The sequence below is a fragment of the Sus scrofa genome, chromosome 9 (genome assembly GCF_054392235.1).
Source record: "Sus scrofa isolate SSC_HxYL_T2T_F1_AM1 chromosome 9, Sscrofa_HxYL_maternal_Yorkshire_Landrace_v2.0, whole genome shotgun sequence".
Lineage (NCBI taxonomy): Eukaryota > Metazoa > Chordata > Mammalia > Artiodactyla > Suidae > Sus > Sus scrofa.
Window position 1 is genome coordinate 96,350,028 of NC_139391.1, and position 23,905 is coordinate 96,373,932.

At 41.9% G+C, this 23,905-nt stretch overlaps 1 long non-coding RNA gene across 13 annotated transcripts in view; it reads right to left on the reverse strand.

The window, feature by feature from the left end:
* The window catches only part of LOC106507850 (uncharacterized), an 80,498-nt gene that overhangs the window by 49,332 nt on the left and 7,261 nt on the right, over nt 1-23,905 (reverse strand). For 2 of the 13 annotated variants that reach the window (XR_014815948.1, XR_002335857.2), the window contains exons 2-5: nt 10,916-11,078; nt 8,866-9,111; nt 8,459-8,640; nt 4,065-4,154 (exon numbers count right to left, since the gene is read on the reverse strand). This is a non-coding gene — a long non-coding RNA (uncharacterized LOC106507850). Of the gene's footprint in view, nt 1-4,064; nt 4,155-8,454; nt 8,641-8,865; nt 9,160-10,915; nt 11,079-23,905 lie in introns of those variants that run through there. The other 11 variants (XR_014815951.1, XR_014815947.1, XR_014815949.1 and 8 more) reach the window with 10 other exon arrangements.

The window sequence follows — 23,905 nt, forward strand, 5'->3', positions numbered from 1 at the left end:
TCCTTACTCCTGGTTTGGTCCAGACAGAATTAGCCTCCTTTCCCCTCCCCACTTCAACCACATCAAGAGGCTACATGTGATTACATTTCCAAAGCAGCCTCATGACCTGCTATATAGGCACCATATATGTCAGAAACCAGCTGTTGTGGTGGCAATGTGGCCCTTAAGTGACAAGTAGGGGGCCTTTGGTACCTGCCTCCATAGGTACCTGCTCCCAGCCTCTACCTATAGTTGGTCTCCTTCTGGATTCACCCTGAGATCCAGCTGGGGCCCCGCAAAGGCCTCTCATTTGCCTCTGTCTGTCCTGACCACTGGATTCAGCTCTGAACTCAAGAATTTGGATTGAACACGCTGTGTCCTCCAGTGTCTGCCTTGCAGAGCACAGCCAGGCCCTCTGTCCCTCCAGGCCATGCTGGTCACCTTGCAGTAGCCCCGACCGGGGGCCCTGACCAGGCTCCCTATCTTCATGGGCTGTTCTGACACCCTGCCGAAGGCTCTGACCTAGAGCCCATGTGTAAAGTCCCCGCACCTAGCCCTTAACCAGCAGGTACGAGGTATTTGTAAAATGCTGCAGGGGCACAATGCAAAGCACTACAAGGGACGGCTGATTCTGCACCCATAGAAGTGATCATAAATTGAGGACCTCAAGAGTCATAGTTCTTAGATTATAAAAAGCAAAGTGACTTTTGGGCAACCTGACAAATCTTGTTGTAGCCAGAGTTGTGTAACTGAGTTTCCACTAGAATGGTGACAAGTGTTTACTGAACACAGGCCTGGGGTGAGCTCTGAGCCTGGGGAGCCACGGTAGATACAAGGCGGCCACAGGCCACTGGTCCCCATGACAGCACCAGTTGTCATGGCCACCATGCCTCACCGTGCTAAGAGGAAACATTCCCTATAGAAATTATTTCAATGCACCCTGAGCACCTCCCTGACAGGTAGGTACTATCATTACTGCCCTATGGACAAGGAAACAGGGCCACAGGGAGTTTAGGTAACTCGCCAACACTGTCAGGCAGCCTGGCGCTACATCCGGAGCTGCCCCGCCTTGTGAGTGTCAAGTGTGTTCTGGTATCTCTGGAATTCTTAGCAAGGGTCAGTAAAACGAACAGCTATTGCCATAGAGAAAAGCCTCAAGTTTCTCTCACACTGAGTGTTTCTCCAGATTGTAGGCACTGCTGATGAGATTTCACATTCTCTAAATGTGCCATTTCCTTTGTGTCAGGAAGAATCAGGTTGGACTTGCACTTTTCTTGTAGAACTAGCTCATTATCATAATATAATGTGAACTGTGCAGATTTTAAATGGCCAAACTGCTATCATTCAGCAATTAAAGGCTGGAGATCCAAGCCAAATACCCTGTAATAAAAGATAACTCACCCATCAGGTCCTTCACTTAAAATATCTTAGAGGTTAGGTCATCTCCAGATGAAAGAACAGGTTTCCACATCAGCTATTTGGAATTAGGAATAGTTCCTTTCTTAAACACACACATGAGAGGATTGAGCTGGCCAAGCTAGCCCCTATTTTACAGCCTCTGGAACTGGACCAACAAAACACTCATTTTCCTTCTCCCAATATCCCAAAGCTTCTGTGGACCAAGGAGTTCTGGGTCTCCATGGCAGAAATCAGGATCATAGCCCTCAACCCCACAACGCCAACCCACGGTGGCCCCAGAGGTGAGCAGGTGAAGCTCTGAACCCCAGGAGGTCAGGGACCCTGCTGAAGCCCAGAGTCCGGGCTGTGGTTCAAAGGGGAGGCACTCAGGGAGATGTGCTAAATGAAGGAGCAAGACGTACGGGTTCAAACCACTCCTTCCACCACCCTCTGTGACACTCTACAGTCCCTCATTTCTGCCCCGGGGTGGGGAGTTAGTCCCCTGACCCTGAACTGTGTCCTCAAGGAGGGGCTTTGGACTGGAAGGAGGGAACAGGGCTTAGGCAAAGAAATGATGCTCCCTGGATGGAAACTGGATCACAGGGAGTCCATGTCTATGAACAAGGTCCAGACTCTTCCCAGGCTGGGCATCTACAGCTCTAATCACCTGGGCCGACAGGCAGTTAATCCCCATCACTGTTGATACTGTGGAATTCATCAGGCATGAAATGACCAAAAATAAATTTTAAACACCCTCATAAATTCATATATATCCTCACTGCCAAGGTATGAACGACATAGGGTTGGTGGCAGAGTTCTGAGACCAAGTTCTCAGGGATGACAAGCTTGCAGATGCTCCCAATTAGGCCCCCTAACTCTGGGAAAGGATTTCCCTCCCCTTCCCTGGGCAGCCAAGGAAAACTTTGGCCCCACCAAGCTGTCCTTTTTCACCTCTCCCTATTCTAGTCCCATGGAGAAAAGACCCAGGTCCAAATACACCTTCAGTGTAGATGCCACTGGTAGCAGTGACAGGCTTGACACCCTGGAAGTAAGTCTTTTCACAGCCCCACATCTCCACATTTTCACATTTCAGCTTTTGCACAACTGTCCACCTTGCCTGGAGCACTTTTCCTCTCCATGTCACCTGCCTAGCTTACCCTTCAGGGACCTCTTTATCATGCCTTCCTCTGGGAAGACTTCCCCAGCTCCCAAGACCAGATTTCAGGTCCCTTCTCTGTGTCTCCAATCCTGTCCTTCTCAAACACAGCTCCTGTCACTTTGAGGTTGGCTGTCACTACTTACATACCCATTAGTCTCCCATCCAGACTGTACAATCCATGGGGCTAAGACCTTGTGTGATTAAACCACCCCTGCATTCCCAGTGTCTAGGACACTCTGTCACATAATGGGTTCTTGGTGAATGAACAATGAAGACTTACAATGACCCAGTGGTGAGACCATCAAATGCTTCTATGATGACTACCAATATCACAGGCTGCAGAATCCTATACCACACATGACCCACTGTCCATTGATTCTTGCCAGGGTCATGCCCAAGAAGAGCAAGATGATGGAGATCTCAGAGTCAGGATGCTTGGGTGCTGCTAGCTTCAAACAGAACCATGCTATTTGTCCAGTGGATGGAGCAATGGTCCAGACATGTAGGCTGGTTCAGTTTTCTTCAAAGGAATAAACATGGACGTGGTCTTCTTTTAGCAGCTTATGGTTTGAAGAAGAGTTATTACTTAATGGAAGTGAGAAAGCAGCCAGAACAAAAGGACTTCCAAGAATTCCCATTGTGGCTCAGCTGGTTAAGAACCCAACTAGCATCCATGTGGATATAGGTTCGATCACTGGCCATGCTCAGTGGGTTAAAGACCTGATGTTGCTGCAAGCTGCAGCCTAGGTCACAGGCTCAGCTTGGATCTGGCAGTTCAGATCTGGTGTGGCTGTGGGTATGGCTGTGGTGTAGACTGGCAGCTGCAGCTCTGATTCAATCCCTAGCCTGGGAACTTCCATATGCCACAGGTGCGGCCCTTAAAAAAAAAAAAAACAAACAACCTCCAGGAGCAAAGACAGAAAACATGCAGAGTATCAGATAACCTACGTGGAGCTGGCTGGCTATTATTCCTGTGGTGACTAGGCCATAGTGCCCCCTGAGCCTGGTGAAGAGAGGCCAAAGCTGAAAGGGCTGTCAGGATGCTAAGGAGGGAGCCTCCAACCCCTTGGGCATGGCCGATGGTGATGCTGTCACATCCCATCAGTGTCATGCAGAGGAAGGCCAAGGCCAAGTCAGCCACTAAGATGGTCCACCTGCGTGAGCTTTCCACCCTTGACGGCATGTGCATAAGAAAACCCTGAGGCAGTGGAGTTCCTGTTGTGGCGCAGCAGAAATGAATCCGACTAGGAACCATGAGGTTGCGAGTTCGATCCCTGGCCTCGCTCAGTGGGTTAAGGATCCAGTGTTGCCATGAGCTGTGGTGTAGGTCACAGAGGCAGCTCAGATCTGGCACTGCTGTGGCTCTGGCATAGGCCAGCGGCTACAGCTCTGATTAGACCCCTAGCTTGGGAACCTCCATATGCCACAGGTGTGGCCCTAAAAGGACAAACACCAATAATAATAATAATAATAATAATAATAAAGAAAACCCTGAGGCAGAGAAACCCTGAGGCTACGGCCTATTGACCTTTAAGGTGAGACCTCTGGTCTCTTGGCTTTTCCAAGGTTTAGGGCTTCTTGATGAATCCATCAGTGGTTTCCTAAGAGTTCATTTCACCTGAAATAAAACCCAAAAAAGCTGTATGTCAACACATGCCCAAAGGCACTCAGCCTAGCCCCAACCTCATCTGTGTCTTTGCTGGACAATTTTTGGGGGCACTGATGGCTTCCTACCCAAGCACCTGTGTGTCTGAGGGTCTCTGTCCAGCAACAGAAATGTGAGGACAGGTTGCAAGTGCCCAGAAATCAATGTTATTGGGAACAACACTTGACCGATGAGAGAGAGCACCAGCCATTTCACTCCAGGTCCTTGGCGTTTCATGGCACAGTCCTGAGGTGTGGTCTACGCTCCCACACAGAGGGCCCTGGGCAGTTGAGCCCTAATGTCCCGCAGCAGTAATCCATATATTAACATATCCTTTATTGGCTTTCTTCCCTTCCTGGTCTCACTTCCCATTCCCTCACCATACTTCCTGCCATCGCTTTCCAAACAGATTATTTTTCATCCCAAATCCCTATCTCCAGGTTTGCTCTTGAGAGAACCCAGACTAAGATACACAGTGAAGTCAGGAAGCTGGCACTGACAGGAGAGGGAAGACAAGGGGAGAGTAAAAGACAAAACTGCACACGCTTGAGCTGTGGAAATGAACTCTTGGAAATAGCAATGAGCCTTCCCTTTGGTTGTGTTTCTGAAATAGCCGATACTCATGAAAAGAAAGTGATAAATACCTTTTGGTTTTCCAGGCAATGATTGCAAAGAGATTTTTTAAATATATAACCATTTGTGAGAGGTTATTTTACACAAACTAAAACAAACTCTGAAAAGGACTAGAGGAGCCAAATAAGGCTATGAAGGAAGGAGAGAGGATTGGGTGGGCTAAATCCACTCTAGCCCAAGAACTATGGGAAAGGGGAATTTGGTTATAGAAAGGACTTTATTGCCATACCAGTTTTTTTTTCCCTCAAGGTAACAATAACAACAACTAAAAAAAAAAAACAGCTAACATTGACTTAAGTTCTATTACATGGGGAAGGAAATAGGGCTTTACATAGACTATCTAATGACATCCCAGCTATCAGTTCTGTTATTGTTATTCTTACTTTACAGACAGTGAAATACAGTGAGTCTGAATAAATTAGCTGGGCAAGGTCACACTACAAGTAATAGCTGGAAAGATAGAGCTCTATTTATCCATTTATCTACCTATCCACCTACCAAACCACTTATCTATCCATCCATCATTATCTAAACATGTACATCTATTTACCTGTACCTATAAATATATAAAATTCATCCATACAGTGAGATCTGGTGAACTTTTATTGCGGAACAACTTGAGAGAAAAATAATTACAAGAAGTCCAGAAAGAGAAAATGAGGCCAGAAACAATACCTGGCTGTGTTGCCCAGGCAGCTGGACAACATTGTCAATAGGCAGGTATGGCTTTTGTCTTGGGAGAATGAGGTCATATTTATTGGCAGGTTTCCTTTCCTGCCATCCTCATCCTGATGAGAAGCAATGTCTGATTTAAAAAATATTGCTGATAGCAGGGATGGCCAATTTACCTATTGTCTTGACCACAAAACAGCACAGATTCCCTGACATAGTTCTCTCTCTAGCTTAGCATCTTTAGGAAAGAGTCTTATGAGTGAGATAGGAAGAAGTAATTTTCCCCAAGGACCATGGAATAGGTTTTGCAGGCTGCATACTGCACAGTCCCAATGGAGTACTACTCACAGTGGAATTTGTCTGAATGGAGCCTCTGGAGTTGTGTAGTATACAACCTGTGTAATTGTACATGGCAGACCCACCTGCTCCCACCAATGAATAATAAACCATATGAACTGAAAGACCAATGACACCATTGGAGCCTTCTCATTTTTTACTGTTTCCAGGCACATTTTCAGATACAATACTGAGATTATCATCAGACACAAGCTCTGGAAAGAAATGAAATGATAACATAAAGGAGGAGGAAAAAAACAAAAGCTGAGTTTGCATTACCTTGAATGTTCACAGTCTCCTGTTGCCTTTCTAAGAAGTGCCCCCCCTGTTTGTTGCTAGGGTTTTACAGCCAATTGGGGAACTAGTTGAAAAACCCTAGATAGAAATAGAAACTCAACAAGAAGTAAAACCAAGTTCTATCCAAGAATGAAACCACAACTGATCACATGAGATGCCCATGTCATCACCTGGCCCACAGATAGGCGAGCAAATATAGTGATCGGACAGCTGCATTCATCCCTGTAAGTGACAGAAAAGACACACTGCAACTCAGTGCTTGAGTGTCTCTTCCGGGCAATTTATTATCATTTGTTTACTAGATTTTCGAGCCACACACTGGGTGAATGGCAGTGAAAACAGGAAAGATCCCTTTTAGTCTGACTATGGGTTACCCATAGGAATTTCAACCTGGAAAAGAACACTGTGATCAGTTAGTTCCATTGGAACTTGAACAATTAACCAACAAGTAAACTGAGGATGAGAGCGACTAGGCCACTAGGTTACTTGGAGCTAATTACTCTTTTATCTTAGTATTCTCTATCACATCCCATGATCTGAAAAACAACAATATGAACAGCCATTATTATGACTAACATGTTGAAAGGGAAGAGGGGTGGGCAACAGAGCACAAAGGACAGAAAGAATTGAATACTTACTCTGTGCCAGGCACATAGTTCTTAGCCTTCTACAGACATTTGTCTTACTTAATCCTCAGAAGAGCTCTAAGGGGTCCACAGAATCTCCCTTTTACAAATTAGGAAGCTGAGGCTCCAAGAAATGAAATTACTTAAGGTCACAGAGAAGGTAAATGGTGGAAGTGAGATTCAAACCCAGGCCATCTGACCCCAAATCTTTTAACTATGCCACCATCATTAAAGAACGTATTTATAAGATGATTTTTTCTTTAATGGTGGCACGCTCACCATATGGAAGTTCCAGGGTCAGGGACTGAATCCAAGCTGAAGCTGTGAACTTCAGATCCTTAACCCACTGTGCTGGGCTGGGATTGAACATGCATCTTTGTAGCAACCCAAGCCACTGCACTCAGATTCTTAACCCACTGTGCAACAGCAAGAACTGCACGAGCTTTTTTTTAAGCTAGAATAAACCTCAAATCTCAATCTGTGCTTTATTTTAGATTTCTTCAAAATTAATTAATAGTGAGTAGGAAGATTTTCTTTTACCCAGAGATAGAGGACACTTTCAACGCCATATCACCCGGCTTTTACCCACATAGCTGTTTTATTCTGGGGGCTGTTATTTAAGACACAGTGCATCCAAATAAGTGTAGTTTAGAAGAAAACATGATTATAAGGGGCTTCTATACTTTGCAAGGAGTGTATTTTAATAGATGGCTCTATAACAGCTTCCTTTATCTGGGCTATCACACTCATGAACATTTTCTAGCAGAGCACCAATTGCACAAATATAGGGTAGGACAAGAGCTCCAGCTTTAGGATAGCGATTTGAATATCTCATGATGTGAGGGATCCAAGATTTATAAGCGGAAGAAAAAAAATAAAGAAGATGCCAGATTCTTTCACCGAGCTCCAGTATTGAAAAAAAAAATTCTGCGTCTCACTATCAGTGATTAAAATAATCAACAGTCACATTTGGTGATGAATTTTCTGGGGAAAATAGAAGCTTATCACTGGCCAGAATTAAGAAATCTTGTAATTTATTTTCCAACTCTAAAACTACCAAAAAGAACCTCTGTAATATATTCAAAGGGGCTCCTCTCCCCAAAGTACACTCTGTACATCTTTTTGATAATAATGGCATCATCCATTTCTTCTGCGCTTCCTACATGCAGATACAATGCTAAGTGCTTCACAAATCCCCTATCTCACAGAAGCCTTCCCCAAACTGAGTGATGGCAAGGTGGGGGGTTGTCATAATTTCCCCATTCTACAGATGAGCAAAGTAAAGTCTAGGGAAGTTAGTTAACTTGCAGCTGGTAGGAGCCGTAGTTGGTTTTGGCTGGATTCAAGTCCAGGTCTCTTTGACTCCAAATACCTTCTTTCTCTCTCTTTTCTTTTTTTTTCTTTTTGCTTTTTAGGGCTTCACCTACAGCATATAGAAGTTCCCAGGATAGGGGCTGAATCAAAGTTGCAGCCACTGGCCTACACCACAGCCATGCCAGATCCAAGCTGCATCTGCAACCTATACCACAGCTTGTGGCAATGCCGGATCCTTAACCCACTGAGCGAGGCCAGGAATCAAACCCGCATCCTCATGGATACTAATGGGTTCTTAACCCACTGAGCCACAAAAGGAACTCCCAAATACGTTCTCTTAAAGGTTACAGCACTGCATTTCTCAGAGCACCCAAACTCTATTCACCACACCAGACCTACTTCTCAGCAGATTAGAGAAGCTGTGATGCTCTGTTGTGTCTTGGGGTGGCACAGCTCACCAGCCAGCTGGCCTCTGCTGTCACCTGGCTCACAACCCAGTCTCTCCGAATGGTAATGGTCAGTGCCGTGCTGGCCAGGTTCGCCAAGGCCACCAGAGTGATCACGACTGCATAGCAGACCACCTATACAAGGAGGGTAGAGAGAGTATGAAACTCAGGAATAGATTTTCTCAGCCCACTGTGGTACATATACTTATTTATCTAACAGCCTAAAGAACACCTAAAAGAACCCAAAGCCTTTTCAGAGAAAGAAGTTCAATGTAGGTTTGAAGCCAAAGATGGTTCTGTTTATTCTAAGAATTTTCTTCTTCCTATCCTAGTACCACCAGATATGGTGCTAATTTGTACCTTGCAGACAGAGACGCTGCTGTTCCATTGCCTTCATGTCTGTGAGATTTAGGCTCTGATTTGAAAATTACGGGTGAGGAGAACACTGCTTAAAGATTAGTTAGATCCCAAATCAGTGAGCAGGACCACCCAGAGATGACTCACTGAAGGGCATTCGCGTCTTGCCTCTGACGTTTACTCTCACGGCACACAGGGTGGATGGAAGACACGGTGAGCCAGCAGTGCCAGAACTGTTCCAGCTCCCTTCTGCAGGAGGACACAAGCATCAGGACAGCAGGTGGTGACAGAGGCATTCTGAGTGAAGAGCAAGCCATGAACAACACAAATAGAAACAATATTTACTCTTGGTTTTAAAAGTTTTGGAGTTCTCATTGTGGTGCAGTGGAAACGAAGCCAACTAGGAACCATGAGGTTGCAGGTTTGATCCCTGGCCTTTCTCAGTGGGTTAAGAACCCGGTGTTGCCGTGAGCTGTGGTATAGGTCGCAGATGCAGCTCAGTTCTGACGTTGCTGTGGTGTAGGACAGCAGCTGTAGCTCCGATTAGATCCTTAGCCTGGGAACCTCCATATGCCACAGGTGCGGCCCTAAAAAGCAATAAAATAATAAAATAAAATAAAAGTAAAATAAATAAAATAAGTAATAGTTCCTGTCATGGCTCAGTGGTTAACGAATCCGACTAGGAACCATGAGGTTGCAGGTTCCATTCCTGGCCTTGCTCAGTGGGTTAAGGATCTGGTTTTGCCGTGAGCTGTGGTGTAGGTCTCAGATGCGGCTTGGATCCCGAGTTGCTGTGGTGTAGGCCGGCAGCTACAGCTCCAATTAGACCCCTAGCCTGGGAACCTCCATATGCTGCGGGCAAGGCCCTATAAAAAGCAAGAAGACAATAAATAAATAAATACGGAAATGACAGTTTGCAGCTCATCATTTAAGGCAGAGTAACTGCATTTGACCAAATCCCTGCATCAACAAGGATTATTGTTTCCACCAGCAATCACAGGCTAAGCAGGAGGCAAAGGGCAGGCACATGTGCTCACTCAAGGCAAAGCCTTTAATGACCAAAAGAAGAAGGGAAAAAAGCTGGGTTTTGCAAGTAAATGAAGACATGCTTTGAGAGAGAGAGATGATAAAAAAAAAAGCAGGTTATGAATCAAAACACTTAAAATTTTATAATTTAAATCCAGAAGAGTGTAACCTAAATTATCAATATGGCCTAAGGACCAACTGTTTAGATTTTTAATAAATTAGCCTTTTCATTCCTGTGGTTTCAAAGAATGCCTTGCTAATTCTGCCAGGTGGAGAAAACAAGCAAGCTGACCAGTAGTCAAAGAATTGGAAAAACTTAGGAAATCCCATATTCTTCTTGGGTAAAGGAGGGTTAAAGAGGATCAGGGCTAAAATCTAAAAACAGATAAACATTTGAACAAATAAGAATGCAGATATTAATCCCCAGTTTAGACAGATTACTTGGTACAAAAGATATCTTTTACAAAGAGAAATCATCTTTAATAAAAACAACATGACTATACTATACATAATACCAGGGTATTAAGAAAACATGTTTTCAGGGACTTAATATTAAAAATCTATGATTAGAGTTCCCATTGTGCCTCGGAGCATTAAGGACCCAACAATGTCTCTGTGAGGTTGCAAATTCAATCCCTGGCCTCTCTCAGGGGATTACGGATATGACATTGACTCAAGCTGCAGTATAGGTCACAGATGCAGTTCAGATCTGGTGTTACCATGGCTGTGGCATGGGCTGCAGCTGCAACTCCAATTTGACCCCTAGCTCAGGAACTTCCATATGCCACAGGTGCAACTGTAAAAAGAAAAGGAAAAAAAAAAAAAACTATGATAGATAAGAATCTAAAAACTACAATAAAATATTTTAAATATAGTACTAGAGAACAAGAGAAAGCTGTTTAACTCTTCTCTAGTTTTTAAAAATTACATCCTATTGCTATTAAGTTCATTCATATCTGTATTTTATTTCACTAAATATGCCAAAAAAGCTAGTGAGGTCATCTGTTATCATATAATTATGTATTACCTTTCTTTTTTGGTTTCCTGTCGATCCAGTCACCAATTAAGACCCAAAATATTAATACAGATCCAGCCACCACTAAGCCAAAGTGCTGCTATTAGTAGAAGATTGTATCTATATAATTCTATCAGGAACACAGATTTCACAGTCAGGGTCACATTCAGTCTCCCTGCAAGACAGGAGAAGCAAAGCATGTTCTAATCATTTACCTAAAAGATGAAGCAAAAGTTCACAAAGATGCGTTTCTCACATAGGACAGGTAATATGTAGGATTTACAACCAGAAGTTCCAAATTTAGACTTTTATGAGTACAGCTATAACATTTTTAACACAGTTATAATTTTTAAAAGCTAGACAGATTTTAAAATATTACAACACCCAAGGGGAGTTCCCGCCATGGCACAGTGGTTAACGAACCCCACTAGGAACCATGAGGTTGCGGGTTCAATCCCTGGCCTTGCTCAGTGGGTTAAGGATCTGGCGTTGCTGTGAGCTGTGGCGTATGTTGCAGACGCGGCTCGGATCCCGTGTTGCTGTGGCTCTGGTGTAGGCCAGCGGCTACAGCTCCAATTAGACCCCTAGCCTGGGAACCTCCATATGCTGAGGGAGAGGCCCTAGAAAAGGCAAAAAAAAAAAAAGACAAAAACAACCAACAACAACAACAAAAAAAACCACCCAAGAGACAAGAAGCCCATGAGAAAATATCAGATGAACACTTGGACAACATGAGGAGCCTGAGAATTAAGTGCAGGTTACCCTGAGATATTTTCTGATTCAGAAGAGCTGTGAAAGAGAAATGCAGTTTTAGTCACCTCAGAAAGTCAGATGATGGAAGTCTCCGCTCACAAAAGACGTGAGTAAAAACGTTCCTACCTTAAGCTGAGCTACGACTCCGTGAGACGTGGTGTGGGTCACAGACACGGCGCAGATCCTGTGATGCTGTGGCTCTGGTATAGGCTGGTGGCTACAGCTCCGATCAGACCCCTAGCCTTGGGAACCTCTATATGCCATGGGAGCGGCTCAAGAAAAGGCAAAAAGACAAAAAAATATAAAATAAAATAAAAATACATTACCAAGCACAGGCTATAAAATAATAGTGCTTACTATATTTAGAGAAATAAATGCCAAATCTGTCAATCTGAACAGGGAATTGCAAACTATAAAAAAACATTTTCCATTTGAAAAGAAGTAAAGAGGAAATTTAGGAATAAAAAAATCTAGCAATAGAAATTAAAAATTCAACTGATAGACTCTATAGTAGATTATAATTAAAGAAAATTAGTTAACGGTAGGTATGTCTGAAGAAAAACCCACAATAAATCACAGAAAGATAAATTGAGGGAAACATGGTAAGAACAAAAATAAAGGAGAAAAAGAAACATAAAATGGGCTATGCAAATAGAAAACACAAAATAACATGAGAGATTTAGCTTAAATATATCATAAGTTATCAGAAAGGAGGGAGGGAGGAAAGGAAGGAAGGAGGGAAGGAAGGAGCAAATAGAATTACTGTGGGAGATTTTAACTCACCACCTCCTTCTTTGTAACTGATAGAACAAGCAAAAAATATAAATATATGCAAAGAATACATATTTTATATATTGTATATATGTGTGTGTCCTGTAAAGGTTACACAAAAAACAGTGTACTTGACAACTTCAGAATACACATGCTTTTTAAGCACATGAAACATTTGTAGAAACTGACAAAATAACCGGATAATGGACCTTAAAGTAAACTTTAATTTCAAAATATTGAAACATACAGAGAATGTTCTGTGACTTTAAGGCAATTAAACTAAAATTAGTAAGAAAGAAAATTAGAAATTTCTCCTGTTTGTGAATTAAGGAATACATTCCTAAATAATCTGTAGGTCAAACCAGCAATCATAAAGGATATTATAAAATATTTCAAACAAAGTATATCAAAACTTGTCAAAGGCAATCAAGATACTGCTTAAAGAGAAGTTTATAGTTTTAAATGTATGTATTAGAAAAGGAAGGCTGAGTTTAATGAGCTATCTGTATTAAAAAGTTAGGGAGTTCTCATTGTGGCTCAGCAGGTTAAGAACCAACACAGTGTCTGTGAGGATGCAGATTAGGTCCCTGGCTTCACTCAGCAGGTTAAGGATCCAGCACTGTCTCAAGCTGAGGTGTAGGTTGCAGATGAGGTTTGGATCTGGATTTGCTATGGCTGTGGCATAGGCCAGCAGCTGCAGTTCTGATCTGACCCCAGCTCAGGAACTTCCATATGCCACTGGTGTGGCCCTCTAACAAAAAAAAAGTTAGAAAAGGAACAGCAAATTAAACCCAAAGAAAATAAAAGAAAATCAGTAATAAAGGTAGAATTAATGAACTAGAAAAATGAACAATTAAAAGCGTGATAAGGAGTTCCCGTCATGGCGCAGTGGTTAACGAATGCGACTAGGAACCATGAGGTTGCAGGTTCGGTCCCTGCCCTTGCTCAGTGGGTTAACGATCCGGCGTTGCCGTGAGCTGTGGTGTAGGTTGCAGACGCGGCTCGGATCCCGCGTTGCTGTGGCTCTGGTGTAGGCCGGTGGCTACAGCTCCGATTCAACCCCTAGCCTGGGAACCTCCATATGCCGCGGGAGTGGCCCAAGAAATAGCAACAAAAACAACAACAACAACAACAACAACAACAACAACAACAACTAAAAAAATAAAAAAATAAAAAATAAAAGCGTGATAAGGCCAAAACCTGGGCCTTTGAAAAAACTAATAAACTGGTTTATTATACAATGAAATACTATACAGCAATGAAAAATAGTAGCTCAGGGCTGCTTGCAAAAACATGGGATTACAAACTTAATGAGGAACATAAGATGCAAGACACAATAGAACACATATGGTAAGCCTTCATTTATGGAAAGTTCAAACTAAACTTGAAATCAATGCCAACTGTATAACTTAGGGATGCCTACAGCAATGGTGAGACTATAGAGAAAAGCAAGGAAAGTGAGGCTTCTGGCTACTTCTCCTTGGTGAGGAATGGGTATGATTGAGAAGTACCCCACAAGGGACTTCTTGGGTGCTGGCTACATCCTAGTTTTTGCATTGAGTGGTGGTTTCATGTTTTCACTTTTCATGTATTCATCTATGGCAAGTCACTTAAGAGGCTTTCTGAAACCCAAAGGGCAGCATAAGGCGCTGAGGACAGACATCTAAGTTGTACATATCATCTCCTGACATAGGAGCACCACCCAGCCACCGACCTCAGTGCTGGAAGACTGGTGCCGTGGAGATCACCAACCGTGTGGCCTTTCCCCAGGTGCACCAGCATTCTTCACCACCTCAGCAATGCCTGCCAGCACCAGAATTTTGCTGTCCACATCACAGCCCAGCACTGGACAAACCTTCCAGTGACAGTGACTGCACCGAAGAGCAGGGTCTCTGACTGGTACCACAGTCTGCTACAGACTGGCCCCACTGGCCCCCAGCTGCTAGCAAGAACTTCTTGGGAGTAGGCCTCTTACATCAGGAATTCCCTGGAACTTTACTGGATCTTCCATCTGGCCCAGCCAGGTGAGAGGTCTAGCCAGGGGTTATTACCTGTGGCTGGCTGACCTCACTTCAAATTCATATCACAAACCCTAAGTGAGGCCTTAGGCTGCCCGATCCTCATACAGTCCACTTACTTCCCTACTCTCCTCATTTCTCTCTTAGAACAATTCCCACCCTCACCCTGAGCTGATGGTCTTGTTTGCTATGTAACTAAAGATATAAAAACAGTGGAAGAGGACTTCTTGAGTTCCCATCACCACACCTGCCCACATCTGTGGCTCCACTTTCACCTCCTGTTTCCATGGGCCACAGGAAAGTCAACTCCTCACCACACCTCTCTCTTGCATCCTCCAGGACATTGGTCTTTTTTTTTTTTTTAAACAAGTGCTGTATCTTTACTAGAGTTAAATAGAAAAGAAATGCTTCATATAAAACACTGGCGAAAATCACTCAAAATATGTATTCTAAGGGTTAAGTCCAAGTTTGGAGGTAGAACAGTTGAATAGCTTCATCAGCAATGCGTCATCTCCTGGGATCACTGCAGGGAGACAGGCAGCCATAGGCTACAGGTGCAGCCCCAATAAGATACTTGCATCAAGGAGGCTGCCAGAGGCACTGATCGACAGAGTAAAGAAGTGGGGCTATTGGGCCTGCTCCTAACCAGCCCTGTTACAGAGCCTCTGTGTGCCAGTCATTGTCACAGCCAGCCATATCCCAGAGATTACTCAGAAACAGGGGATAGCAAGCCATGATATATTTCATCACAATGCCAGCCATCAACACCAAATGCTAAATCATTAGACAAATGTGCCATCGTGGTGGTTAGGGACCTCTGGACACTCAGAGACCTGAGCCCAAGTCAGGCAATTCTATGCCTGCCTCCCAAGGAACACGATTACAGCTCAGTGACGGTTAGGTGTCCCTCACCAGTCTGGGAATTTATTTCAATACATCTACAATGAATGTGCAGCAGTCTTTCTAAAAGCCTACACTTAGACCAAAGGCTAGGGGAGAGGACAGGAAGGAACTCTAGTTATGGTGATTACTTGCTATGATCAATAAATGGACTTCCATTTTAACAGCCCAGATATTAAGATTATCTTATATTGGCCTCACACAGGTTGGGGAGAAAGTAGAAATTAGTAACAATTGCTGAAAGCTTTCAGTTTTCTCTTTCCTTATTAAGTCCAATGACTCAGACTGAATCGGAACTTTCTGTAACAGGCAGGATCCTTCCTGCATAAATGAGAGAACATGTAAGTCATCTATTAAAAGAGCCTTGCACACAGTGGACAGTAGATCAACTGTGACTAAAAATACGCTAAGTTCCACTTGAGGCTCAGCAGGTTAAGAACCTGACTAGTATCCATGAGGATGTGTGTCTGATCCTTGGCCTCACTCAGTGGGTTAAGGATCCAGCATTGCTACAAGCTGAGGCACAGATTGCAGATGTGGCTTGGGTCCTGTGTTGCTGTGGTCGTGGCCTAGGCTGGCAGCTGCAGCTCCAATTCAACCTTGAAAAAGATAAAAGGAAAGAAAGACAGAAAGAAAGAGACACTAACATAAAAAATACAATGAATAGTAGTATATATTCTACCCTGCTGCATAATGTCCCTGTAAGGAGAAAAATCTTTTAAAGTAAACTGTATGGTACTACAGATGTGATAAATTCATTTGAGTAAATTAAAAAATATATAAATAAATAAATAAACTGTATGTTGAAATGTATTATCAAACTTGGAAACAAAAGATCATTTTCAAGGATGGTTAAATTTTCTATTTCACTGAGCTAAAAAGACACCCTGTGCAGGAAGACAAGAAACCTAAAGTCTCTGTTGGGCATCATTTGCCTTTCTGCTAAAAACAGCAACAGGATACAGTAAAAAATGAGTTCCAGCTTTACTTTCATTTAAAATCATTTCTACTACCTAGTGAAATAGAACCATTTCCTCTCTAGAGAAAAAGGGCAACTGTTCAGAAAATGGAAAGTAGCTGCCATTTTCCCTTTTTCTCATTAACAAAATGTCCATCTTGTTTGGGGAGACAGTGGATCCCTAGCCCTATGGAGTGAAATCACAGATGAGGAAAGTCACTTATTGTGATGGCATTTCCAAGACCACCTGTAGCTAGGATCAGCCTCTGATTATTCTAGCCACTGAGGTGGAAGCAGAAGTCTCCTGGAGGAACCTGGGAAAGATTTTGCTTTCTTTTCCTTTTTTCCAATATAATAATAATAATAATATTCACATACTAACAGGTATAAGGTGATAGCTTACTATGTTTTTTTAAAATTTTTTATTGAAGTATAGTTGTCCTTAAAAAAACTAAAAATAGAACTACCATGTGATCCAGCAATCCCATTCCTGGACATATATCCAGAGAAAACCATTATTTGAAAAGATACATGCACCCCAATGTTCAATGCAGCACTATCTGCAATAGCCAAGACATGGAAGCAACCTAAATGTGTCATGATGGAGAACTGGATAAAGAGGATATGGTACGTATATACAATGGAGTATTACTCAGCCATAAAAAAGAACAAAATAATGCCATTTGCAGCAACATGGATGGACCTAGAGGCTATCATTTTCAGTCAATAATTCAGTGATATCATATGATATCACTTATATGTGGAGTCATGATACAAAAGAACTGATTTGTACAACAAACCAGGGAGTGGGATAGAGATAGCGAAGGAGTTAAAATATGGTGTTCACCTTCTCACACAAACACATTAAAAAAAAAAAATCCAGAGTTCCCATTGTGGCGCAGTGGTTAACGAATCTGACTAGGAACCATGAGGTCGCGGGTTCAATCCCTGCCCTTGCTCAGTGGGTTAAGGATCCGGTGTTGCCGTGAGCTGTGGTGTAGGTTGCAGACGCGGCTCGGATCCTGTGTTGCTGTGGCTCTGGCGTAGGCCGGTGGCTACAGCTCCGATGAGACCCCTTGCCTGGGAACCTCCATATGCCACGGGAGCAGCCCAAAGAAATAGCAAAAAAGACAAAAAAAAAAAAAAAATCCATCTACATGTTGAAAAATTCACACAGAACATCTCAACGCTGGCAGAAGACCTAAAACCTCCAAAAAGGGCAAGAAACCCTCCACATAACTGGGTAAAACAAAAGGGGGAAAAAAAAAGAGAGAGAGAGAGAAAGGAATCAAGATGGGACTAACACTACGGAGAGGGACCTGTGAAAGAGGAAAAGAACCCACACCCTGGGAAGCCTCCTGATGGGGTGATCAGGCAAGAAAGAGGAACAGCAAAGCTTCAGAGAAAAGTGCAGCAGCTGGACTGAGAAGGGAAAACTAGACAGAGAGCCACAGAGACCATTGGAACCATCTCCTAAGATATCACAGCATGAGATGCTTGGGTGGGGGCTGGGACCTGACACACAGGTTCTGGAAGTCAGTTCCAGGGAGAGGAATAGGGTTGGCTGTGTGAAGATAGCCTGAGGGGCTAGGGAGTCATGCACCAAGGGTTTAGGAGCAGTGCACCACAGCCAAGGGAACATGGGAAGAGATCTGGGCCCACATGAGAAGAAAAGCACCATTGCTGGAGAAGGTAAGAGGAGGAGGGGCAGATGGCCATAAGAGTATCTTTCTCTGCCCTCTACGGACTCTTGGAGGGTGTGGATGGGGGGGGGAAGGCACTTTTGTGCAGGCTATGGGTAATGGCCCCCTCTTGTGTGGGCTATGGGTGGCAGCAACTCCTGCACAGGCTAAGTATGATGGGGCACCTCTTGTGACACCTGCAGGTGGAGGGGGCAAACTCAATCATCTCAGTCTCCAGAGGTGGGTGTGGCCTGCCTCCACCAGGGGTCAGTGAACAGGCACTACCTACGGACCCAGTCACCTCAGAGGTCAGTACGGGAGGGCACTGCAACCAAGTACCACCCATTACTACTCTCACTCCCTGGGAATGAATACACCCTGCTGCTGCCACTGCCAAATACTCCTGGCACCACCTACATCTGCCTGAGGATCACTGCCACTTCCCAAGATCCTGCAACTAGGAGCAGCATGCACCACCTTGCTGTGGGCCCTTTGTCACTCTCAAGCATGCATAGGACCCTAAAAACAAAAAATAAGCCATAACAAAATGCCCAGGGGTACTCACACATATAAATAGCCCTCTAAGACTACTGTAGTTGCTTACCCTACACTCAGAGAATAAGAAAAATATAAGCAAAATGAAGAATCAGGAGTTGCCGTCGTGGCGCAGAGGTTAACGAATCTGACTAGGAACCATGAGGTTGCGGGTTCGATCCCTGCCCTTGCTCAGTGGGTTAACGATCCGGCATTGCCGTGAGATGTGGTGTAGGTCACAGACGCGGCTCGGATCCCACATTGCTGTGGCTCTGGCATAGGCTGGCATCAACAGCTCCGATTAGACCCCTAGCCTGGGAACCTCCATATGCCGCGGGAGCTGCCCAACAAATGGCAAAATACAAAAAAAAAAAAAAAAAAAAAAAAGAATCATTCAAGAATCATTCCCAGTTGAAAGAATAGGAGAATTCACCTGAAGTTGCAAAAAATGAAAGATACCTCTGTGGTCTAACAGATACTGAATTCAAAAAGGAGACAGTGAAAATACTGAAGGAATTAAGAGGGGATATGAAGGATTTAAGAGCAGATATGAACAGTGATGCAGATTACTTCAGAAAGGAACTAGAAAATAGAAGGAAGAACCAAAGAAAATTAGAAAATTCATTTACACAGATACAAGCTGTGCCAAAGGCACTAAAGAGTGAAATGAGTAATGCAGAGGAACGAATTATTGACTTGGAAGCTAGAATACTGGAAATCACCTAATCAGGACAGGAGACGGAAAACCAAATGAAAAAACATCAAAGCAATTTAAGAAATCTTTGGGATGATATAAAGCAGGCCAAACTATGCATAATAGAGATTCCAGAAGGGGAAGAGAAAGGAAAGGGGTTTGAAAATATATTTGAAGGAATTATGGCTGAAAACTTTCCAAATCAAAAGGAAACAGATATCAAGATACAGGAAGCACAGACAGCCCCAAAGAAATTGAACCCAAACAGGCCCAGACATATTATATTATAATATGACATAATATATGATATGTCATATATTATATATCATATATATCATGTATATATAATATATGATATAATATGACATAGTATAACATAATATAATAAGACATTATAATAAAAATGGCAAAAGTTAAAGATAAAGAGAGGTTTCTAAAGGTGGCAAGAGAAAAACAGTGTTAATTATAGGGGAACCCCCATAAAGCTATCAGCTGATTTCTCTACAGAAACACTGCAAGCATAAGACAGTGGAAAGCTATTTTCAGAGCTCTAAAAGGGAAAAATTTACAACCTAGAATCTACCCAGCAAGAATATCTTTTAAAATAGGAGAAATAAAGATTTTTCTCCAAAAAACCAAAACTAAGAGTACAGCAATACTAAACCCATTCTCAAAGAAATACTGAAAGGGCTCCTCTAAATAAAAAAGAAGTAAGAAGAAACAGGATGGAGGAAATCATAACTGGAAAGTAATCATTTAAATAGCCAGTATACAGATCTAAAAGGAAAAAACAAAACAAAACCCCTACTGTTAAAGCAACAATAAACAAAAGGTAGCAAAGAGACAAACATGAAGCTGCTAAAAAAGGACTTCAAAATCATAAAATGTGGGGAAACTAAGTAAGAAAATCGGGACTCTTTTTTTTTTTTTAAGACTGTGTTTGAGCCTATATGACTATCAGGCTAAAGCAAGCAGATATAGGTAGGGGTTAACATACTTGAAAAACAGAGCAACCACAAATAAAACCAAACATTACATTCAAAAAAATTAAAGAGGAAGACACAAGCGTAAAATAAATGAAATCATCCAATCAAAGAAAGAAAGGAACAAAGGAGAAACATAGAATCAATTGGAAAACATGGTTTAAAATGGCAATAAATACAGGAGTTCCCATCATGGCTCAGTGGTTAACAAATCAGACTAGGAATCACGAGGCTGCAGGTTCGATCCCTGGCCTTGCTCAGTGGATTAAGGATCCAGCATTGCCGTGAGCTGTGGTGTAGGTCACAGACGTGGCTTGGATCCCGTGTTGCTGTGGCTCTAGTGTAGGCCAGCGGCTACAGCTTCAATTAGACCCCTAGCCTGGGAATCTCCATATGCTGTGGGAGCAGCCCTAGAAAACGCAAAAAGATGAAAATAAATAAATAAATAATTAAATAAATAATAAAAATAAAATGGCAATAAATACATATTCATCAATAATTACCTTAAATGTCAATGGACTAAATGCTTCAATCAAAAGACACAGAGTGGCAGATTGGATAAAAAAGCAAGAACCTACAATATGCTGCCCACAGAGACTTACCTTAGGGCAAAGGATATATATAAATTGAAAGTGAGGGGATGGAAAAAGATACTTCATGTGAATAGGAAAACAGGAGTTGTAATACTCATATCAGACAAAATAGACTTTAAAACAGAGGTCATAACGACAAACAAAGAAGGACACTATTTAATGATAAAAGGATCCATTCAAGAAGAGGATATTACAATTGTGAATATATATGTCCCTATTATAGGAACACCCAAATGCATACAACAAATACTAACAGATGTAAAATGAGGAATTGATGGGAATACAATAATAGGAGGAGAATTTAACACCCCACTTCCATCAATGGACAGACCTCTAGACAGAAAATCAATAAGGCAAGAGATCCTAAATGACACAATGAAAAAGTTAGACTTTACTGACATCTTCAGGACATTGCATCTGAAAAAAAAAATCAGAATATACATTCCTTTCAAATGCACATGGAACATTCTCAAGGATTGACCACATACTGGGGCACAAAAATACCCTCAATAAATGTAAGAGTATAGAAATAATTTCAAGTGTCTTCTCTGACCACAATGGCATGAAACTAGAAATAAACCCCAGGAAAAGAAATAAGAAAAAATGTCTATGTGGAGACTAAACAACATGCTACTAAAAAACTAAAGGGTCAATGAGGAAATAAAAAAAGGAAATTAAAAAATACCTTGAGACAAATGATAATGAAAACACAACCATTCAAAATCTATGGGATGCTGCAAAAGCAGTGCTCAGAGGGAAGTTCATAGGGATACAGGCCTCCCACAAAAAAGAAAAATCACAAACTGACAACTTAACCCACCACCTCAAAGAATTAGAAGAAGAACAAAACCTCAAGTCTGCAGAAGGAAAGAAATCATAAAGATCAGAGAGGAAATCAATAAAATAGAGATTCAAAAAAAAAAATAGGAAAAAAAAATCAATAAAACCAAGAGCTGGTTCTTTGAAAAGGGTAAACAAAATTAAAAAAAAAAAAAAAAAAAACAGAGTTCCCATCAAGGTTCAGTGGTTAACAAATCTGAGTAGGAACCATGAGGTTGCGGGTTCGATCCCTGGCCTTGCTCAGTGGGTTAAGGATCAGGTGTTGCCGTGAGCTGTGGTGTAGGTTGCAGACGCGGCTTGGATCCCGAGTTGCTGTGGCTCTGGTGTAGGCCAGCAGCTACAGCTTTGATTTGACCTCTAGCCTGGGAACCTCCATATGCTGCAAGAGCGGCCCAAGAAAAATGGCAAAAAGACAAATAAATAAATAAACAAACCTCTAGCCAGACTCACCAAGAAGATAAAGAACTCAAACAAAGTAAGAAATGCAAAAGGAGAAATCTCAACAGACACTGTACAAATGTTAAAAAAAAAGTGTAAGAGAATACTATAAACACTTATACACCAACAAATTTGACAACCTAGAAGAAATGGACAACTTTCTATAGACAAACAGTCCACCAAAACTGAATCAAGAAAAACAGATCAATTGAACAGACCGATCACTAGAAATGAAATTGAATATGTAATAAAAACACTCCTTATAAATCAAAGTCCAGGACCAGATGGCTTCACAGGCAAATTCTACCAAACATACAAAGAAGAACTTATACCCATCCTTCTTAAGCTTTTCCAAAAGGTTGAAGAAGGAATACTCCCAAAGACAGTCTGTGAAGCCACCATTAGCCTAGTACCCAAACCAGACCAAGATACTGTAAAAAGGAAAATTATAGGTAAATATCTTTAGTGAATATAGACACAAAAATTCTCAACAAAATTTTAGCCAACCAAATCCAACACCATATAAAAAAGACCATACACCACGATCAAATGGGATTCATCCCAAGTTTGCAAGGATGGTTCAACATACACAAATCAATCAATGTCATACATCACATTAACAAAAGAAAAGTCAAAAACCACATGATCATCTCAATAGAAGCAGAAAAAGCATTTGACAAAAATCTAAGATCCATTCATGATTAAAAACTCTTCACCAAAGTGGGTATAGAGGGAACATTCCTTAACATAATTACAGCCATTTATGACAATCTCTCAGTCAATATAATACTCAATGGAAAAAAGCTGAAAGCCTTTCTGCTAAAATCTGGAACAAGACAAGAATGCCCATTCTCACCACTTTTATTCCACATAGTAATGGAAATCCTAGCCTCAGCAATCAGGCAAACAAAAGGAATAAAATGTATCCAAATTGGAAGAGAAGAGGTCAAACTGTCACTCTATGCAGATGACATGATACTATATATAGAAAACCCTAAGGACTCCACACAAAAACAACTGGAAGTGATCAATTAATTTGGCAAAGTAGCAGGATACAAGATTAACATTCAGAAATTGGTTGGCATTTCTGTATACTAACAAGGAAATTATTAGAAAAGGAATATCAAAATACAATACCTTTTAAAAATCACATCCCCCAAAATTAAATACCTAGGAATAAACCTAACCAAGGAGTTGAAAGATTTATAGGCTGAGAACTATAAAACATTAATCAAGGAAACTAAAGAGGAATCAAAGAAATAGAAAGATATTCCATGCTCCTGGTTTGGAAGAATTAATATTGTTAAAATGGCTAGACTACCCAAAGCGATCTACAAATTCAATGCAATTCCTATCAAATTCCCATGGTATTTTTTTCACAGAACTAGAAAAAACAACCCCAAAATTTATACGGAACCATAAAAGATCCAGAATTGCCAAAGCAATCCTGAGGAAAAAAAACTAAGAAGGAGACATAACTCTCCCAGACTTCAGGCAACATTACAAAGCTACAGTAATTAAGACAGCATGGCACTGGTACAAAGACATACTGACCAATGGAACAGAATAGAGATCCCAGAAATAAACCCAGACACCCATGGCCAATTAATCTTTGACAAAGGAGGCAAGAATACAAAACAAGAAAAAAACAGTCTCTTCAGCAAGTGGTGCTGGGAAAACTAGACAGTTGCATGTAACTCAATGAAACTGGAACCCATCTTCACACCATGCACAAAAATAAACTCAAAATGGCTTAAAAACTTTATAAGACAAGTTACCATAAAAATCCCAGACGAGAACACAGACAAAACATTCTCAGACATCAACCATACAAGTGT